The following is a 14,484-nucleotide window of genomic DNA, read 5'->3' on the forward strand; positions in this document are numbered from 1 at the left end:
TAACAAGAAAGTTATTTATTCAAACGTACAATGTATACTTTAAAAACAAATTTAGCAATAAAAGTATACATTGTAAAATAAATTTTTAAAAAATTTAAATTACACAAAATATATATAATACATTGTAAAAGTAAACTTTTAAACACTCGATTAAAAGTGATTATTATTATTATTTTTTTAAAAGTATACATTGTAAACTAACAAGAAAGTTATTTATTCAAACGTACAATGTATACTTTAAAAACAAATTTAGCAATAAAAGTATACAGTGTAAAATAAATTTTTAAAAAATTTAAATTACACAAAATATATATAATACATTGTAAAAGTAAACTTTTAAACACTCGATTAAAAGTGATTATTATTATTATTTTTTTTTTTTTAAAGTATACATTGTAAACTAACAAGAAGGTTATTTATTCAAACGTACAATGTATACTTTAAAAACAAATTTAGCAATAAAAGTATACATTGTAAAATAAATTTTTAAAAAATTTAAATTACACAAAATATATATAATACATTGTAAAAGTAAACTTTTAAACACTCGATTAAAAGTGATTATTATTATTATTTTTTTAAAAGTATACATTGTAAACTAACAAGAAAGTTATTTATTCAAACGTACAATGTATACTTTAAAAACAAATTTAGCAATAAAAGTATACAGTGTAAAATAAATTTTTAAAAAATTTAAATTACACAAAATATATATAATACATTGTAAAAGTAAACTTTTAAACACTCGATTAAAAGTGATTATTATTATTATTTTTTTAAAAGTATACATTGTAAACTAACAAGAAAGTTATTTATTCAAACGTACAATGTATACTTTAAAAACAAATTTAGCAATAAAAGTATACATTGTAAAATAAATTTTTAAAAAATTTAAATTACACAAAATATATATAATACATTGTAAAAGTAAACTTTTAAACACTCGATTAAAAGTGATTATTATTATTATTTTTTTAAAAGTATACATTGTAAACTAACAAGAAAGTTATTTATTCAAACGTACAATGTATACTTTAAAAACAAATTTAGCAATAAAAGTATACAGTGTAAAATAAATTTTTAAAAAATTTAAATTACACAAAATATATATAATACATTGTAAAAGTAAACTTTTAAACACTCGATTAAAAGTGATTATTATTATTTTTTTTTTTTTTTTAAAGTATACATTGTAAACTAACAAGAAGGTTATTTATTCAAACGTACAATGTATACTTTAAAAACAAATTTAGCAATAAAAGTATACATTGTAAAATAAATTTTTAAAAAATTTAAATTACACAAAATATATATAATACATTGTAAAAGTAAACTTTTAAACACTCGATTAAAAGTGATTATTATTATTATTTTTTTAAAAGTATACATTGTAAACTAACAAGAAAGTTATTTATTCAAACGTACAATGTATACTTTAAAAACAAATTTAGCAATAAAAGTATACAGTGTAAAATAAATTTTTAAAAAATTTAAATTACACAAAATATATATAATACATTGTAAAAGTAAACTTTTAAACACTCGATTAAAAGTGATTATTATTATTATTTTTTTAAAAGTATACATTGTAAACTAACAAGAAAGTTATTTATTCAAACGTACAATGTATACTTTAAAAACAAATTTAGCAATAAAAGTATACATTGTAAAATAAATTTTTAAAAAATTTAAATTACACAAAATATATATAATACATTGTAAAAGTAAACTTTTAAACACTCGATTAAAAGTGATTATTATTATTATTTTTTTAAAAGTATACATTGTAAACTAACAAGAAAGTTATTTATTCAAACGTACAATGTATACTTTAAAAACAAATTTAGCAATAAAAGTATACAGTGTAAAATAAATTTTTAAAAAATTTAAATTACACAAAATATATATAATACATTGTAAAAGTAAACTTTTAAACACTCGATTAAAAGTGATTATTATTATTTTTTTTTTTTTTTTAAAGTATACATTGTAAACTAACAAGAAGGTTATTTATTCAAACGTACAATGTATACTTTAAAAACAAATTTAGCAATAAAAGTATACATTGTAAAATAAATTTTTAAAAAATTTAAATTACACAAAATATATATAATACATTGTAAAAGTAAACTTTTAAACACTCGATTAAAAGTGATTATTATTATTATTTTTTTAAAAGTATACATTGTAAACTAACAAGAAAGTTATTTATTCAAACGTACAATGTATACTTTAAAAACAAATTTAGCAATAAAAGTATACATTGTAAAATAAATTTTTAAAAAATTTAAATTACACAAAATATATATAATACATTGTAAAAGTAAACTTTTAAACACTCGATTAAAAGTGATTATTATTATTATTTTTTTAAAAGTATACATTGTAAACTAACAAGAAAGTTATTTATTCAAACGTACAATGTATACTTTAAAAACAAATTTAGCAATAAAAGTATACAGTGTAAAATAAATTTTTAAAAAATTTAAATTACACAAAATATATATAATACATTGTAAAAGTAAACTTTTAAACACTCGATTAAAAGTGATTATTATTATTTTTTTTTTTTTTTTAAAGTATACATTGTAAACTAACAAGGTTATTTATTCAAACGTACAATGTATACTTTAAAAACAAATTTAGCAATAAAAGTATACATTGTAAAATAAATTTTTAAAAAATTTAAATTACACAAAATATATATAATACATTGTAAAAGTAAACTTTTAAACACTCGATTAAAAGTGATTATTATTATTATTTTTTTAAAAGTATACATTGTAAACTAACAAGAAAGTTATTTATTCAAACGTACAATGTATACTTTAAAAACAAATTTAGCAATAAAAGTATACAGTGTAAAATAAATTTTTAAAAAATTTAAATTACACAAAATATATATAATACATTGTAAAAGTAAACTTTTAAACACTCGATTAAAAGTGATTATTATTATTATTTTTTTAAAAGTATACATTGTAAACTAACAAGAAAATTATTTATTTAAACGTACAATGTATACCATTTGAATGTATACTTTTAGACAAATTTAGCAATAAAAGTATACATTGTAAAGTAGATAAAAAAAAAAAAAAAAACTAAAAAATATATAATAAAAGTGTACATTGTAAAAGTGAACTTGTAAATACAAAAGTATGCATTGTAAATTAACTTTAAAAAAAAATTTTTAAACGTACAATGTATACTTTAAAAACAAATTTAGCAATAAAAGTATACAGTGTAAAATAAATTTTTAAAAAATTTAAATTACACAAAATATATATAATACATTGTAAAAGTAAACTTTTAAACACTCGATTAAAAGTGATTATTATTATTATTTTTTTTTTTTTAAAGTATACATTGTAAACTAACAAGAAGGTTATTTATTCAAACGTACAATGTATACTTTAAAAACAAATTTAGCAATAAAAGTATACATTGTAAAATAAATTTTTAAAAAATTTAAATTACACAAAATATATATAATACATTGTAAAAGTAAACTTTTAAACACTCGATTAAAAGTGATTATTATTATTATTTTTTTAAAAGTATACATTGTAAACTAACAAGAAAGTTATTTATTCAAACGTACAATGTATACTTTAAAAACAAATTTAGCAATAAAAGTATACAGTGTAAAATAAATTTTTAAAAAATTTAAATTACACAAAATATATATAATACATTGTAAAAGTAAACTTTTAAACACTCGATTAAAAGTGATTATTATTATTATTTTTTTAAAAGTATACATTGTAAACTAACAAGAAAGTTATTTATTCAAACGTACAATGTATACTTTAAAAACAAATTTAGCAATAAAAGTATACATTGTAAAATAAATTTTTAAAAAATTTAAATTACACAAAATATATATAATACATTGTAAAAGTAAACTTTTAAACACTCGATTAAAAGTGATTATTATTATTATTTTTTTAAAAGTATACATTGTAAACTAACAAGAAAGTTATTTATTCAAACGTACAATGTATACTTTAAAAACAAATTTAGCAATAAAAGTATACAGTGTAAAATAAATTTTTAAAAAATTTAAATTACACAAAATATATATAATACATTGTAAAAGTAAACTTTTAAACACTCGATTAAAAGTGATTATTATTATTTTTTTTTTTTTTTTTAAAGTATACATTGTAAACTAACAAGAAGGTTATTTATTCAAACGTACAATGTATACTTTAAAAACAAATTTAGCAATAAAAGTATACATTGTAAAATAAATTTTTAAAAAATTTAAATTACACAAAATATATATAATACATTGTAAAAGTAAACTTTTAAACACTCGATTAAAAGTGATTATTATTATTATTTTTTTAAAAGTATACATTGTAAACTAACAAGAAAGTTATTTATTCAAACGTACAATGTATACTTTAAAAACAAATTTAGCAATAAAAGTATACAGTGTAAAATAAATTTTTAAAAAATTTAAATTACACAAAATATATATAATACATTGTAAAAGTAAACTTTTAAACACTCGATTAAAAGTGATTATTATTATTATTTTTTTAAAAGTATACATTGTAAACTAACAAGAAAATTATTTATTTAAACGTACAATGTATACCATTTGAATGTATACTTTTAGACAAATTTAGCAATAAAAGTATACATTGTAAAGTAGATAAAAAAAAAAAAAAAAACTAAAAAATATATAATAAAAGTGTACATTGTAAAAGTGAACTTGTAAATACAAAAGTATGCATTGTAAATTAACTTTAAAAAAAAATTTTTAAACGTACAATGTATACATTAGAATTTCAGACAGACAGACAAAATTATCAATAGAAGTATAAAATGTAGATTTTTAAAAATTAAGAATTTAAAAGAAAATAAAGCCTAAATAACACACACATCCAAATTAATAATTATTAAAAGTATACATTGTAAACTAACAGATATATTCGTTTTTTAAAACTACAATGTATACATTAGAATGTATACTTTTAGAATTTTATTTCTTTTTTAAAAAAATTTATATAATTTTGATGAGATTACATATATATTTTAATATGTTCTTTTCAAGTATTTGTATATACAAACGTGTGTAAAAGATTATATGTACGATATATATTTTCAAAAAATATATATACATGGTAAACTAGTTTAGATAGTTATATGTTTAAGAATGGTGCATTCTACCTGCTTATGTGTTGTTGTTGCTTACAGCAAGCAGGTAGAAATTCTATTACCTACTACTTTTAATTTTTATTATTGCTAGTATAATTTGTGTTACAGCTATAGCCGTTGTGTGTTTGTTCTTTGCAACATTCACATAGAAAATATATAGCGGCAAACTGGTTACCTATAATATAAAAAATAGTTTGGCGACAAATTTTCTTCTTTATATATATTACATATAATATTTTAAAGTTAGAAAGATTTTGTTAATAAAACTAATTTTTATTTTTAAAGTAAGAAAATTTTATTTTTCGCAATAATGCTAAATTTGGAAAAAGGAAACAAAAAGTTGAATAGTCTTGTATTTTGTGGGGAATATTTTTTTCCTCATAAAAAAATTTATCATTATTTGTAATCGAAAACAAACTTTTATTATAAATGTTTTATTTTTTATTAGCAAAATTTAAAACTATAATAAAAGAAAAATCTTCAAGATTGTTTTTATATGTTCTCTAAAGGAGGATTTAAAAACTCTCTGGTTGATCCTGCCAGTAGTCATATGCTTGTCTCAAAGCTTAAGCCATGCAAGTGTCAGTACATACTAAATTAAAGTGAAACCGCAAAGGGCTCAGTAAACCAGTTTTAATTTACTAGAGTTTTCACGTTTCGTACGTGGATAACTGTGGTAATTCTAGAGCTAATACATGCAACTAAGTCCGGACCAGAAATGGAAAGGACGCTTTTATTAGATCAAAACCATTCGCCCGGCTTGTCTGGGCGTTGTTTTGGTGAATCTAGATAACACTTGTGATCGTACAGTCACCGTACTGACGACATCTCTTTCAAACGCCTGACTTATCAGCTGTCGATGGTAGACTCTGTGTCTACCATGGCCCTCACGGGTAACGGGGAATCAGGGTTCGATTCCGGAGAGGGAGCCTGAGAAACGGCTACCACATCCAAGGAAGGCAGCAGGCACGCAAATTACCCACTCCCGGCACGGGGAGGTAGTGACAAAAAATAACGATACGGGACTCTATTGAGGCCCCGTAATCGGAATGAGTACACTTTAAATCCTTTAACAAGGATCCATTGGAGGGCAAGTCTGGTGCCAGCAGCCGCGGTAATTCCAGCTCCAATAGCGTATATTAAAGTTGTTGCGGTTAAAAAGCTCGTAGTTGGTTCTGCGTGCCGCGCTGTCGGTTCGCCGCCTGTCGGTGTAACTGGCATGTTCGCGGCATGTCCTGTCGGTGGTGAACAGGGTCCACGATGCTGCATTAGGCTTTTAAAGGCCGATGTTAGCGTCGTGTGTACTTTTGTTGGCCGATCTCTCCTACTTCGGTGCTCTTAAACGAGTGTCGAGGTAGGCCGACACGTTCACTTTGAACAAATTAGAGTGCTTAAAGCAGGCTGAAATATCTGCCTGAATAGTGGTGCATGGAATGATAAAACAGGACCTCGGTTCTATTTTGTTGGTTTTAGGAATATGAGGTAATGATCAATGTGGACTGGCGGGGGCATTCGTATTGCGACGTTAGAGGTGAAATTCTTGGATCGTCGCAAGACGCACTAGAGCGAAAGCATTTGCCAAGTATGTCTTAATTGATCAAGAACGAAAGTTAGAGGTTCGAAGGCGATTAGATACCGCCCTAGTTCTAACCATAAACGATGCCAGCCAGCGATCCGCCGATGTTCCTTTAATGACTCGGCGGGGAGCTTCTACCCGGGAAACCAAAGCTTTTGGGTTCCGGGGGAAGTATGGTTGCAAAGCTGAAACTTAAAGGAATTGACGGAAGGGCACCACCAGGAGTGGAGCCTGCGGCTTAATTTGACTCAACACGGGAAACCTCACCAGGCCAGGACATTGGAAGGATTGACAGATTGATAGCTCTTTCTTGATTCAGTGGGTAGTGGTGCATGGCCGTTCTTAGTTGGTGGATCGATTTGTCTGGTTAATTCCGATAACGAACGAGACTCTAGCCTATTAACTAGACGATACCGGTATCAATGCTACCGGCGACACTTATTCTTCTTAAAGGGACAGGCGGCTTACAGCCGCACGAGATTGAGCAATAACAGGTCTGTGATGCCCTTAGATGTCCTGGGCCGCACGCGCGCTACACTGAAGGAATCAGCGTGTACTTCCCTGGCCGAAAGGCCCGGGTAACCCGCTGAACCTCCTTCGTGCTAGGAATTGGGGCTTGCAATTGTTCCCCATGAACGAGGAATTCCCAGTAAGCGCGAGTCATAAGCTCGCGTTGATTACGTCCCTGCCCTTTGTACACACCGCCCGTCGCTACTACCGATTGAATGATTTAGTGAGGTCTTCGGACTGGCGGTTATTCTTTATTAACTTTGTTGGTATTGATGTACGCTGGAAAGATGACCAAACTTGATCATTTAGAGGAAGTAAAAGTCGTAACAAGGTTTCCGTAGGTGAACCTGCGGAAGGATCATTAATAAAGAAAAAAAATTATTTAGTTCTTGCATTTATGGTAGATTTAATTTTCCAACCATATTTGCGTGAAAGTTAATAATTTATTTTTTAATATTAACCTTATAAGGTTAAATATTAAAATTTATAAAAAAAGAAAAGTTTCAATTATTTTTTAAAACAAAATTATTACCCTGAGCGGCGGATCACTCGGCTCGTGGGTCGATGAAAGACGCAGCAAACTGCGCGTCGTCATGTGAACTGCAGGACACATGAACATCGACATTTTGAACGCACATTGCGGCCCTGGGATTCTATCCAAGGGCCACGCCTGTCTGAGGGTCGTTAAATAATTGCTAGCATATATTTTTTATATAAAAATAGTGCGCGCAAGTTTTTTTTTCATCCCATTATTTTTTTTCTTTAAAACTAGTAGTAGCAGCAAGCCTCTCACACACAAAGTATATTTGTATATTGGGGTTTTTGCTATATAACTTTTTTTTAAAGGAAAAAGGATATGAAAAAAAATGAAATGTCCTGTTTTTTTCTATAAAAAGTACACATCTTTTTTTATAGTAATTCAGCATTTTTAAATACTTTATAATTTATTTTTTTTTTCCCTTTTTCTTGTCATTACTTAAAAATTGCTTTCTATAATGTAAATATAGTTTTTTAAACAATCAATAATGTTAAAAATCTATAACCTGGTTAGTGGCAATATAATTTTATTGCAAGTATTAAGTGGTGAAAAAAAGATAATTTTTCTTTGTTTCAATTTTTTTACAATTACAAAGGGAAAAGAATTTAATAAATTTTCGCTAGTTAGATATAGTCTAGGCGAATTTTTTTCTATTCCCTATTTGTAAAAAAAAAGAAAAACTTGATCCACTAATAAAGTTTTACTTGTAAATTTGCTGCTAAATTTTATAAATAAATGGAAATTTTTTCAATTATACTATAAATCCCAGGTAATTAGATTTGTTATTAATGTTAACTATATTAAAGGCAATTATAGAACAAAGTAATTTTTTGCAAGAAAGGAAAGAAAAAAAATTAAAAAAATATTTCGACCTCAGATTAGGTGGGATTCCCCGCTGAATTTAAGCATATTAGTAAGCGGTGGAAAAGAAACCAACAGGGATTCCCTTAGTAGCTGCGAGTGAACAGGGATTAGCCCAGCACTGAATCCCAAAAGCATTGCTTTTAGGGAAATGTAGTGTTTGGGAGGGCTCAATTAACCCCAAGATATGTGCATTTCGCCCAAGTCCATCTTGAACGAGGCCACGGTCCCGAGAGGGTGCCAGGCCCGTTGTTGGCAAATGTCTATTTCGGGTGGGCCTCTCCTTAGAGTCGGGTTGCTTGAGAGTGCAGCCCTAAGTAGGTGGTAAACTCCATCTAAGGCTAAATACAACCACGAGACCGATAGCGAACAAGTACCGTGAGGGAAAGTTGAAAAGAACTTTGAAGAGAGAGTTCAAGAGTACGTGAAACCGCTCAGGGGTAAACGGAAAAGACCTGAATATCCGGAAGGGGAGATTCACGTCTTACCATTTGCTCAACTTTTAAATGATTTGAGATGGCCTCTCGCCCTATTCAGTGTAACAGCTGTGATAGTGGGTTTGGTCGCTCTCATTTGAATAGCAAGGGTAATGGTGGACCGCACTTCTCCCTTAGTAGGACGTTGTGACCTGTCAATAAATATTCTAAGTATTTGGCTATTATGTCTGTTCTAAGTTATACCGTTAAGGTATTTTCTTTAAAACAGTTTTAGCCGTTTTATATACTGGATAAAATTGACAGTAACGAATTATGGTGTTGAGCCACATGAAATTATATATATGTAAAAATATATATAATGGAAAGTGTCCTAAAATATGGCTGTTTGCAAGTGGGTTGGTAAAAAATAGTTTCAATTCGGATTTTTAACCGGTTAACTATTCCGCCTACTGTTGGTAAACTGTTCCTAGGACTGTGCTTATTATCACCGGTCGGCAGCGATTCAGGTTCAGGCTCTTATCCGACCCGTCTTGAAACACGGACCAAGGAGTTTAGCGTGTACGCAAGTCATTGGGCCTATAAACCCATAGGCAAAATGAAAGTAAAGAGTTGGAGTTTTGTAAATTTTTACATTCTCTACTTTAGGGAAGATGGAAAATATTGTGCAGCAATGTATAAGATTTTCCCGCATTCCCAGGGCGCTTGATTCTTGCTTTGCAAGTCAATGCGCACCTATAGCGTACACGCTGATACCCGAAAGATGGTGAACTATGCCTGGCCAGGACGAAGCCAGGGGAAACCCTGGTGGAGGTCCGCAGCGATTCTGACGTGCAAATCGATCGTCGGAGCTGGGTATAGGGGCGAAAGACCAATCGAACCATCTAGTAGCTGGTTCCCTCTGAAGTTTCCCTCAGGATAGCTTGCACTCGGTTGAGACGAGTCTCATCCGGTAGAGCGAATGATTAGAGGCATTGGGGTCGAAACGACCTCAACCTATTCTCAAACTCCAAATAGATGAGATCCCCGGCTTTCTTAAAAGTGAAGCCGTGGGAATAGGATCAGAGTGCCAAGTGGGCCAATTTTGGTAAGCAGAACTGGCGCTGTGGGATGAACCAAACGCAGAGTTAAGGCGCCTAAATTGACGCTCATGTGAAACCATGAAAGGCGTTGGTTGCTTAAGACAGCAGGACGGTGGCCATGGAAGTTGGAATCCGCTAAGGAGTGTGTAACAACTCACCTGCCGAAGCAACTAGCCCTGAAAATGGATGGCGCTGTAGCGTCGTGCCTATACTCTGCCGTCAATGACAAAGATGATTAATAAGCTGTGTGTTAATTAATGTTGTAGTCTTGACTGCAGTATTGTTAATTACAAAGTTTATTACTATATCATCATTATGTCTTGATGAGTAAGAGGGCCGCGGCGATGAGCGCAGAAGGGTCTGGGCGAGAGCCCGCCTGGAGCCGTCGCTGGTGCAGATCTTGGTGGTAGTAGCAAATACTCCAGCGAGGCCCTGGAGGACTGATGTGGAGAAGGGTTTCTTGTGAACAGCTGTTGCACAAGAGTCAGTCGATCCTAAGCCCTAGGAGAAATCCGAAGCGATATGCGCCCGTTAAATAATTTTTTTTTATTAAATGTTTGGCGCTATCTGGGCGAAAGGGAATCCGGTTCCTATTCCGGAACCCGGCAGCGGAACCGTTCCAAATCGGGCTCTCATTTGAGAACTCGTCGGGGTAACCCGACAAGACCCGGAGACGCCGTAGGGAAATTCGGAGAGAGTTGTCTCTTCTCTATAAGCGTTCGAGTTCCCTGGAAACCTCTAGCAGGGAGATAGGGTTTGGAACGCGAAGAGCACCGCAGTTACGGCGGTGTCCGGATCTTCCCTACGGACCTTGAAAATCCGGGAGAGGGCCACGAGGAACCCCGCGCCGGCTCGTACCCATATCCGCAGCAGGTCTCCAAGGTCAATAGCCTCTAGTCGATAGAATAATGTAGGTAAGGGAAGTCGGCAAATCCGATCCGTAACTTCGGGATAAGGATTGGCTCTGAGGACTGAGTCGTGCCGGGCTTGGTCGGGAAGTGGAGCGGTGTCAACGTGCCGGGCCTGGGCGAGGAGAAAATTGCGTTTCTGCGCTTTTGGATCCGAGCTCGGTCCCGTGCCTTGGCCACCCACGGATCTTCCTTGCTGCGAGTCGTTAGCCGTGTGGTTACCGCTGGCTTTTGCTAGCTGGTCGACCTGGCTTACGATCTCTTCGGCCGACATTCAACAGTCAACTCAGAACTGGCACGGACAAGGGGAATCCGACTGTCTAATTAAAACAAAGCATTGCGATGGCCCCAACGGGTGTTGACGCAATGTGATTTCTGCCCAGTGCTCTGAATGTCAAAGTGAAGAAATTCAAGCAAGCGCGGGTAAACGGCGGGAGTAACTATGACTCTCTTAAGGTAGCCAAATGCCTCGTCATCTAATTAGTGACGCGCATGAATGGATTAACGAGATTCCCTCTGTCCCTAGGTGGAAGAAGTTAAGAAGAAGGCACCTTGGGTCATTATCTACGATATACCCATTGAGCAGGAGGAAGAAACGGTGGAGGAAAGACTTCGGGAGGTTTGTGGGAAGGATAAGGAACAGTTTGGGAAGGAGTGCAGGTTGAGGTCGGTGAGGCGGTTTGGGAACAGGAAAAATATGATAATGGAGGTCAGTACGGAGGTGCGGAAGAAATTGATTTCGGTAGGTAGACTGAGGGTGGGGTGGGTTTCGTGTAGGTTAGAGGACTACACTGAGGTGCCCCAATGCTTAAAATGCTTTGGGTTTGGGCATATGGCCAAATGGTGCAAAGGGATGGTGCACTGCCTGAAATGTGGAGGGGGAGGACACATTGTAAAGGACTGTAAAGAGGAAGCGGGAAAGTGTGTGAATTGTGGAAGTAAGGAGCACGGGAGCAGGAGCAAGGATTGTTTGGTCTTCAAGGCGGTAAGAAAGGCTTGGTTGAAGTCTATAGATTATGGCTGTTAGGAGAGGAGGTTTAAGAATTGGACAGATGAACCTGGGGCGGTCCCGTTTGGCATCCGATGAGTTGCGAAGAGTGGCAGCAGAGGAAAGTCTGGATGTGCTGTTGATTCAGGAGCCTTATAGCAATAAAGGAGAGGTTCCGGGCTTCGGATTGATTAATAAGGTGGTGGTGGGGCAAGGGGTGCCTATGGCGGCGGTAGTGGTCTGTTCGGAGGAATTGGACGTGGTGGCTGTGGACAGTTTATGTAACAGCCATTGTGTGGTGGTGGAAGTGGTGGGGAAGGGAGTGGGGAGAGTAATCATGATATCGATGTATTTTCAGTTTGGGGAACCGATTGAGGGGTATTTGGACTGGTTGGAACGAGGGTTAAGGAGTTTGAAGGATGGCAGGGAGAGAGTTTTGATTGGTGTGGATGTGAACGGGAAGTCGGAATTGTGGTTTAGTGGAAGGGAGGATGAGAGGGGTAGGTTGATGGCGGAGTTTGTGAGGGCGAATGGGTTGTACGTGTTAAACAGGGAGGGGGGGCTGAAAACCTATAGAAGGGGAAGGGAGGGAACAAATATAGATGTGACAGTAGGGGGGCAGGGGATTCTCGGGCTCATTAAGAGATGGGAGGTTAGGGAGGTAGATGTGAACTCCGACCACCGGTTGATCCTGTGTGTCCTGGAGGGGCGAGGGAAGGAAAGTAGAAGGGATAGGAGAATAAAATTAAAAGGGAATGATTGGGAAAGATATGTTTCGTGTTTAGAGGAGGGAGTGGACAGGGGTAGGAGTGGTTGGGGGTTGAGAGCTGGGACAGAGGAGAGAATTAAAGATTTACAGGGATGGATGGTGGAAGCGGCAAGGGGCGCTTCGAGGATGGGGAAGGGTGTTAAAAGAGGAAGGAATCAGAGGTGGTGGAGTGGGGAGATTGAAGAGAAAAAGAGGGAGGTTTACCGGTTAAGGAGGAATTTTCAAGGGGAAAGGGAGGAGGAAGGAAGAAGAAGGGGACTGGAGGTATATAAAAGGGAACTAAGGGAGTATAAGAAATTGGTGAAGGAAGTCAAAAAGAGGAGTTGGCATACATTTTTGAGTGAGGAGGCTAATAAAATGTGGGGTTTAGGTTATAAGTTGGAGAGTGGGAAGTATAAAGGGAAGAGATTATGGCATGCTTTACGGACGGAGGCGGGAATGGTTAACGACATGGAGGGGATACTTAGGGAAATGGTTAAGGGGGTGGTGGTAAGGGATGAAAGGGAATTGGAGACGGAGTGGCAGAGAGAGGTGAGGGAGAGAGTAACCGAGAGAGAGCGGGAGGCGGTTGAAGGGGATTTAGGGCCCATAGATGAAGGGGAGGTGTTGGGTGCAATAGAGAGGTTTAAGAAGGGGAAAGCGCCTGGGCCAGACGGGGTGACTGTTGATATGATTGAGTATGGATGGGAGGTGATAGGGGGGGATATTGTGAGTGTGTTGAATGAGTGTTGGGATGCGGGAATGTTTCCTAAGGGATGGAAGGAGGGTGAATTGGTGATGCTGCGAAAGGGGGATGATAGGGATCCGGGGATGGTTTCTTCGTACAGACCAGTATGCTTGTTGCCATGTTTAGGGAAAGTGTGGGAGAGAGTGATTTTGGAAAGAATGTGGGGAGTAATTGAGAGGGGATGGGATGAGTGGCAGTATGGATGTCGGAAAGGAAGGGGAGTGGAAGATGTGTTAATGGAGGTTGGAAGGAGAGTGGATGGGTCTAGCTCTAAGTACGTGATGGGGTTATTTTTTGATATTAGAGGGGCCTTCGATCACCTGTGGTGGCCACATCTGAAGTTAAGATTGCTGGAGTGTGGCATCACGAAGGAATTGTACAAGGTTATGGTGAGTTTTCTCACGGAACGTTCGGTGATCTTGAAGGCCAGGACGTGTGAAGTGGTGGAGAAGGTTGAGAGGGGGTGCCCTCAGGGATCGGTGTTAGGACCGTACCTGTGGTGCATGGCTTTCAATCAAATTTTGGGCGAACTTAGAGCTAGGGGTATGGTAGGGTTTGCGTATATGGACGATTTGTGTGTATTGATAGAGGCTGAGTCACGAGTGGGGATAGAGAGGAAGGGGACGGTGTGTTGTGCTTTTGTGAGTGAATGGTGTGGGCAGCGGAAGTTAGGAGTGTGTGAAAGGAAAACAGCGGCAATGTTGTTGAAAGGAAGATTGAATGAGGAGAGGCCACCCCGGATATTTATGAGTGGCGAAAGAGTGAAAGTGGTACGAGAGTATAAATATTTGGGTGTATGGTTGACCCCAGGGTTGAGAGTGGGTTTGCATGTGGAAAGAATGTGTGAGTGTGTGGAGAGAAAGTGGGAGAAAATGAGGAGATTGTCTGGGAGTGATTGGGGGTATGGGTTTAGAGAGATGGT

General features: G+C 34.6%; 2 non-coding genes and 1 pseudogene across 2 annotated transcripts; all 3 read left to right on the plus strand.

The window, feature by feature from the left end:
- The first annotated feature begins 5,692 nt into the window (after positions 1-5,692).
- LOC141459973 (small subunit ribosomal RNA) lies at positions 5,693-7,619 on the plus strand. Its single transcript, XR_012461670.1, has one exon. It is a non-coding gene; the product is annotated as a small subunit ribosomal RNA (ribosomal RNA).
- A 165-nt stretch (positions 7,620-7,784) lies between these two features.
- Positions 7,785-7,939, plus strand: LOC141459971 (5.8S ribosomal RNA). Its single transcript, XR_012461668.1, has one exon. It is a non-coding gene; the product is annotated as a 5.8S ribosomal RNA (ribosomal RNA).
- Positions 7,940-8,661: 722 nt separating this feature from the next.
- LOC141459984 (large subunit ribosomal RNA) lies at positions 8,662-11,636 on the plus strand (annotated as a pseudogene).
- Positions 11,637-14,484: the final 2,848 nt, after the last annotated feature.

The sequence above is a fragment of the Rhodnius prolixus genome, unplaced genomic scaffold (assembly GCF_049639745.1).
Source record: "Rhodnius prolixus isolate KJV_2025 unplaced genomic scaffold, Rpr scaffold_35, whole genome shotgun sequence".
NCBI lineage: Eukaryota > Metazoa > Arthropoda > Insecta > Hemiptera > Reduviidae > Rhodnius > Rhodnius prolixus.